Below are 7922 nucleotides of genomic sequence, written 5' to 3'. Positions count from 1 at the left end.
AAACAACTCAGTACAACTCGGCCCGCGTTTGTTAAAACGCTGTCGCTTTGGAAAAAACGCAACTCAGCAAGAGAAGGATCTAGAAGACCTTCGGGAACAACTTCAAGATGAAGCTGCTGAGTAGTCTCGACAAAGCGAACAAGACAGCAGCTGGCAAATGAAAACTTCCAGACAAAGTATTTCTACTTTGGGTAAAGTTCAGACGACACAGTATGCTGTCCAGTTGACTTTACCATAAAAGGAGAGACAGTCTGCTGAGCTGACCGAGGACAGAAGATACATAAATCTGATTGGCCGAGAGCTCTGAGCAAGTTAGGATGACAACGACAGGAAGTCGTTTCCCTCCAATGGTTATTTCGAAATTCTAAATGACCGATGCCCATACGTCTCTATAAATAGTGCCATCAAAAGCTTCATTCAACACAGAACTTGATCAAGCCATTACACTGACCAAATTTCTACACAAGTTCTGCAAGCAAAGAAGCAAAGCAAATCTTACACTACAATTCTTATATCTGTGTAAAAGTCTAGAGTGATTTTTCAATCGTCTAAAGTGTCTTAGCAAATCTTTGTATAGGACAAAACACTTATAATTTCTAGAGATAGAAAGGAGAGGCTGAGTACTCGGTTATAGTACTCAGCGAGAGATTAGGATTGAGTAGAGGTATAGAGGAAGGTACTCTTGTTATACTCAGTTGCTAAGATTGTAAAAGGTTTGAGGCTCTACCTTTAAAGAGCTCAGTAGAGGATTCGAAATCTCGGAACGTGTTCCGGGGACAGGACGTAGGCTTAGAAGAAGCCGAACCTGGATAAATCTGCTGAGTAAAGTATTTCTTACCTTTAACTCCTTATTTATATTGCTTGCTTAAAATAACCAAAAACTGACCAAGTAAAGAGGTCAAGTTGAGTTGTGCGCATTAAACGTCTGAGCTCAGGAATAGACTCTAAGTGCTATCTCCTTACTCAAGCTAAGAAACTGACCTAGTCACCAGTTGACTAAGCCAGTATCTTGCTGTTTACTCAGCGCCGCTGTTAAAACCTTTTTCCTTAGAAAAAGAAGTCTGCCCTAATAGAGAAAAAGTTTAAATAGTTCCTAACCCCCCCTTGGAACTATACTTGCAACCTTACAAGGGACCAACAAGTGGTATCAGAGCTTAAAAGCTCACTGTAAAAGGTCTAACAACCTTGAGCTGATCCCTACCATGGGCGAAAACAGCACTCGGTTTCTCCCTGGAAACCAAACAACTCAGATACTGCCTGAGGGGCTGTCCATTACTAGGCCTCCATTATTCTTCGGGTCAAACTATACCTTCTGGAAGAATAGGATGAAAAATTTCATTCAGGCTACAAACATGAGTGCCTGGCTATCTATAGTCCAAGGCACATTTGTACCTGTCGAAGTTGTGGCTGGCCAAACAGTTGTAAAAGCTGAGGCCAAATGGACAGAGGATGATCTTAAGAAGCTTCAAAATCACGCTTCGGCTATCAATATGCTTCACTGTGCGCTCGATGCTGCAGAATATAATAAAATCTCAGGTTGTGAGTCGGCACAAGAGATCTGGAAAAAGCTGGAAGTCACCTACGAGGGAACCAATAAAGTAAAGGAGTCCAAGGTGAATTAGCAGATGAGACTATACGAGCTGTTCGAGATGAACAATGATGAGGGCATTTCAGACATGAATGCAAGGTTTACCAACATCATTAATGAGCTCTAGAGACTTGGGAAAATCTTCACTGAGGAAGAACAAGTCAAAAAGATACTCAGGAGTCTTCCTAAAGACTAGCAAGCAAAGAAGACAGCAGTTGAGGAAGCTCAAGATTTAACCACCTACAAATATGACGAACTCATCGGTTCATTGCTGACCCATGAGATATCCATGAAAAACTTTGAGGTGAAGGAAAAATCTGAAGACAAGAAGCAGAAATCCCTTGTCATGAAAGCTGACTCCACTGACGGGAGCTCAACTGATGATGAGGAGATGGCTATGTTCACAAGGAAGATGAAAAGGCTATTCAGGAAAAATGACAAATACTCTAAAAAGCCTTATAGAAAGTTTGATAAGTATAAAGCTGACTCAAGCGACAGCAAATACAAAAAGGACAGCTCAAAGCCCATTACATGCTTTGAGTGCCATCAAACTAGCCATATTAAGTCAAGCTGCCCCACACTGAGAAAGACAAGAAGAGTGGGAAGAAGGCAATGGTGGCTACTTGGAGCGACAGTGATGAGTCTTCATCTACAGAAACTGAGGCCACCGAGTCAGCGAAGATATGCTTCATGGCTGACGAACTTGCTGAGCCATGCGTCTTTGAGCATGCTGACCTATCAGATGACGAGGAGCAATCAAATGAGGTAATTTCTCTTCCCCATCTCAGAAATGATATGGTTAATGCCCTGAGTGATCTCTACACACTTGTCAAGAAGTGTAATAAGAAAGTTAGAGCACTCAGCAGGCGTTGTGACGAAGTGGAAGAGGTCAAACTGAGTGACCTCAGATTCCTTCTTCAGGACAATTCAACTCTGCATGATAATATGAAGATCATACATGAGTCTGTTCTGAAGTCCAGTCAGCTTCAAAGATACTGAGAAAGGATGTCACAACTATCCAGAACCAACTAAAGGTTCCAAATAAAAGAAACAGTCCTCTGAGAACTCAGTACCAAGGTACTCAGTAGAGATGGAATCCCCAGCGAAAAGTCCAGTGTGACTTTTGTGGGAAGTTAGGACACACCACTAAGGTGTGCTGGCACGCTCAGCATTGGGGTGCTGACAAGTCAGTGAAACATCCTAAACAGAAGGTCAGCTGTGACTTCTGTGGAAAGAATGGCCATACTGTCCATGTATGTCGCCATAAAATAAAATATGATGCTTTACCTGTTGCACCTAACAAGCAAGGACCCAAAAAGAATTGGGTACCTAAAAGTAACTAGTTACAATGCAGGTAAGCCTGAGATGTGCCGAGAAGTCAAAGATGTGGTATATTGACAGCGCATGCTCAAGGCATATGACGGGTGATGAAGTGTATCTCCGCAAATATTTTGTCAGAAAATAAAGTGTACACACGGTCTTGAGTACTCTTTTTCCTTTAGTAAGCTTTTTCCCATGTGGTTTTTCTTATTAAAGGTTTTAACGAGGCTCACCTATTAGACCTGCCTGCTGTAATAAAGCATTTCTCCTATCAATAAACATCATTTGTTCCATTATCTGTGTTCTTTTTAAAGTTTATTGCAGTAATATCAATATTCCAGTCTTAAAAAGAAGGGGGGCATCCAACGCTCTCCGCATTAACAAAGTATCGCTATCTCATAGCTACTTTTTCTCCTTAGACATAAGAGAATCAATCTTATGGGCGGATCCATCTCTGAGAGGATCTCAATCTCCGATAGAGTTAAAACGATCCTTGGACGCAAGATCTTTACACTCTCTTATATATCCTTCCCAAAAAGGATTCACAAGTCCTACGGGCGGATCATTTCACCTCAAAGATAGGTAGCAAATTGATCCCCTAGGCAGCTTTACTTCCTTCAAAGGAATAAAACAGCTTCTAACCTTCACAAAGGTCCTTGCAATGGAGTATGGCTGGCCACCTACTCCAAAATAAATCCTAGATGCCTATATATCTACTTACGCAAAAGTAATAGTAAAATAAATAGCAGCCATAAAGGATTAAACAAATTGTACTTAACGATTTTTTACAAATCACAAGTAAGTAACTAATTAACAATGGGAGCATCCTCCTTTGCACTATCCTTGCTTACGGCTCTTGCCTGGGAAGCCTCCTTCTCCACAGCCTCGGATACGCCAGCCAAAGGAACCTCCTTCTCCACGGAAGATGTGGGACCCAGAGGAAGGGTGTTATCAGAGATCGGTTCTTCACCCGCCTTAGGGGGCACTTCCTCAAGCTCCACTAGCGTGACATTGGTGGAAGGTTTGGTTTCCTCCATGGGTCCCTTCATCCATCTCCGAACATATTCACGGAGGTATTCCTTAGCGTCTGCCATTTTGTCATATTTGGCTACATCCTCTGGGTCGGGGACGGCGAACTGCGGATCTATAAAATTAATCTCGGGGTACGCCAGAGACAAGTACGCTATGAGCAGTTCGCCATAATAAAAGGCATGTTCGCCCGCCATATATTCAGCTTCTCCAAGGGCGTCCTCATGGTTTTTGGTGTCAGTCACAATCTTTGCCTTTAGCTTCTCAATTTCCGCGTCCCTAAGGACTAAGGCGGCTGTGGCAGAAGCAAGGTTCGCGTTAGCAGAAGCGATATTCGCATTGGCTTCCGCTACCTCTTTCTCCAGCTTTTCAATGGTTGCCTTATCCTCCACCCCTTGAAGGAGCTCGGCTTCCATAGCACGTATGCGGGTATACATCTGTCAAAAACAAACAGTTTCGTTAAAAGAAAAGAGCAAAGGAACAACTTTTTCCACAAAAAGAAATCCTTTCTAGGGGACTCACCATAAGGAGCTTTGTTTTCCCCTTTTGCGCATGAATGGAACCAGGAATTTGGTTCTGATTCCTTTGCACTTCGCCCACCTGACCTAGGGCCTCATCCAAGTCGTTTATGATGGACTCATTCTCAAAAGATCCTTGAGCGCCATATTTGGCAGACCAGTATCCGCCCATATCGGGCTTTTCCATCTGCACAAACATTCAAGGGCCAAAGCTCAAGTCCAAAACTTGATGAACAGATAAAAATAAGAGACAACTTACCTGTTCTATCTCCCCTACAGGCCTGGCGGATCTCATGGCATCCGCCCTAAGCTTAGGGCCTCCAGTGGCTATAGGCTTCCTCTTTTTTAGTGGCGGCTCAACCACTATTCCCGCAGGGCGTTTTCCAGTATCCGTTTGAGGATTCGCCGCTTGATCTTTTCTACGTGCTTCAGCCTCTAAGAACTTCCTACGCTTCTCTGCAATAGCGTGATTGGCCTTAGATAAACCCCTGCCAAAGAAAACATTGAAGTAATCAAAGTTCAAGAAGAAATAAAAGTTACCTTGGTCAAATTGCGTAATCTTGGAGTAAATGAACTGCTCCCCCTCTCGGCGAATCAACGGAATATCGCTCATCATGAAGGCTAAAGCGTCTGCGTATGTCCATGCATCCGCCTTGATTTTCTTCATGAGCTCCGCCACCACTTCATCACTATCGGTTAATATTCACATATCGCCCTCCATGTGTAAAGGCTTGGGATTCCAAAACGAGGGAAAACCCAGTGATTCGCCCTCTTTTATCTTCACGTAGAAGAATTTCTCATCCGAGCAATGGACATTGGACATTTTGTCACTAAATGGCGAATATACTCCGAATTTGGCGAAGGTGAGATAGGATTCGGACTTCCATTGCGAGGGTTTATGGAAAGCTCTAAAAACACGACCCGTGTATACCACTCCTAAATTTGAGGCAAGGTAGCAATCTAAGGCAATATCCAACCAACCGTTGGGGTGCAGTTGGCTGGCCGTAATATCAAAGTAGGAGAGGATATCCGCCATCATCTTTGGGAGAGGAAGCCGGAACCCTCTCTCCATATGACTGCAATATACCATTAGAAAACCGCTAGGCGGACAGGAAGGTCGTTGATGGGCTGCGGCTAACTGAGTTTCATAATTATTGATCCAAGGGAAGCGATCCGCCAGATCCACTAGATCCGCGGCACTCATACGAGACGGAGTAGACTCCGCTCGAGGGTTCTTTTTCCTAGGTGGGATAGAAGAAGAGGCCATTGTCCCCGGAAAACACCTAGCCTTAGCGGCCGGAGCGGTACCGGAGACAGAAGTAAAAAGAACTGGATTTCTAGTGGCACGAGTTTGGTAGCGATTACACGCCAAGTTACTAAACCCAGCTAAATCGGAGCTAACTGTGTCCTCGGAGGAAGAGGAGTTCTCCGATGACGAAGTGGTCCAACTAAAATCAACTACTATTTCAGGGGAGGGGGTCGAATTAAAAAGCTCTGAAGTTGATCTAGAAGATGAAGACGAACTTCTAAACATTCAGAGAAAAGTTAAACAGAAAAAGATGAACTTACATGTGAAATCGGAAGCTTGGAACGAAACTCTGAAAATTCCCAGGAAAAGCTTCGAACAATAAAGAAGAAAATGAGGAAGAAATGGAGAAGAAAGAGAAAGCGAGGGAGGAAGAAGGATGTCTTCTCCTTCCTGGGACAATGCGTCCACTACACGTGTCATTCATCGATTGGCATCGAACAGAGTGCTCATTAATGCAGAAGATTATGACGGCGCGCGGAAGCTCAAAAGCCCTAAAGGACTTTAAGGGAATTTTGGGGGGGGGGGCTTCTGATAACATAGAGATATTATCCCGAGGACCAAAAGGGATATTCACCCTGAGAACGCCGCGTATTAATCCCCAAAGGAGAGCCGGCTGGCGGATCTCCACGATTCTGCTCAGAAGGATCCGCTGGCGAACCTATGAGGTGAATCCCCTCTTCACCTGATTCGCCACAGTAACGGCTGACCGCCGACTCGGCCATAAAGACCATTAATGAGTTATCAATTAGCTAATCGCCAGGTTAAATGTAACCTGTAACCGCCAGTAATGAAGTATTAATGGTGACTTTCTAGTTGCTGAAGGTTACGACTTCCTAGCTATATATAGTCTACATCCCTAGGTTATCAAGGTACATATTCTCACAACCTTTGTCAATTCAGTTTATTCCTTTGATTCACCTTACTGACTTTGGCATCGGAGCTTCCCCCCATCGAACCCAACGACACCCCCATAGGGACGGAAGTTGATCGGAATTTCTCCACTTGTTATCAAGACAGATGGTTGATAATATTGTGATTGCACAGGAAATGGTACATTCTATGCGGATGAAGAAGGGGAAGAAAGGCTTCATTGCATTGAAACTGGACCTTGAAAAAGCTTATGATAGGCTGGACTGGAAATTCCTGGTTGAGACTATCAAACTTGCTGGCTTTCCCCCACTTGGTGTGATATTATCAGACAGTGCATCTCTACAGTCTCTATACAGGTTTAACTCAATGGAGACTTGTCCGTCCCTTTTTCCCCTATTGGAGGAGTCAGACAGGGCGACCCTATGTCCCCTTACTTATTTGTCATTGCCATGGAGAGACTGGCTCATCTCCTCCAGGATGCTGTTGAGAACAAGAGACTTCGTCCAGTTAAAATTGGGCGAAGCTGCCCCCCATAACATACCTTTTCTTTGCAGATAATGTCATCCTTTTCTTGGAACGGGACGAGGAGCAACTTTGCACTTTGATGGATATCCTGAAGACCTTTTGCATATCCTCGGGCCAGAAACTAAATATCCAGAAGTCTAGCATACTTTGTTCGAAGAATATGGTGCCAGGCTTGTGTAAGAAACTGAGTGATGCTTGTGGGGTTCCTCTCACTACCTCGTTAGGAAAATACCTTGGGGTTCCACTTCATAGTGGTCGGGTGTCCAAAGCCTCCTTCAAGGACCTATTCGATTCTGTAAATTCGAAACTAGCTGGACGGAAAGCTCACTCTTTATCTCTTGCAGGTAGAATGACACTGGTTCAGTCGGTAACTAGCTCCTCTCCGAACCATCTGACGCAATCTAATTTGTTGCCTAACAACGTTCTTAACAGTCTTGACAGAATGAATCATCGCTTCCTATAGGGTGGGTCAGAGGGGGGTGCAAAAGATCCGCTCTGTTCCATGGGAGACGGTGTGTCGGCCCAAATGTTTGGGAGGAGCGGGTATCAGAAAGGCCCTTGATAATAACAAGGTTCTCCTCATGAAGATTCTCTGGCATATGTGGCAAAACACTGGTGCTCTTTGGGCCGAAGTTCTTCATGGAAAGTACAGGAAAGATGAAATCTTTGGTGGAACTGATGGACGAGTAAAAAACTGCTCCTTTTTGTGGAAAAGTGTTAGCGCCGTTTTTAAGGAGTTCTGTAGTGGAATTGCTTGGAATAT

Source organism: Euphorbia lathyris, chromosome 3 (assembly GCF_963576675.1).
Source record: "Euphorbia lathyris chromosome 3, ddEupLath1.1, whole genome shotgun sequence".
Classification (NCBI taxonomy): Eukaryota; Viridiplantae; Streptophyta; class Magnoliopsida; order Malpighiales; family Euphorbiaceae; genus Euphorbia; species Euphorbia lathyris.
This window is presented reverse-complemented; position numbering follows the sequence as displayed.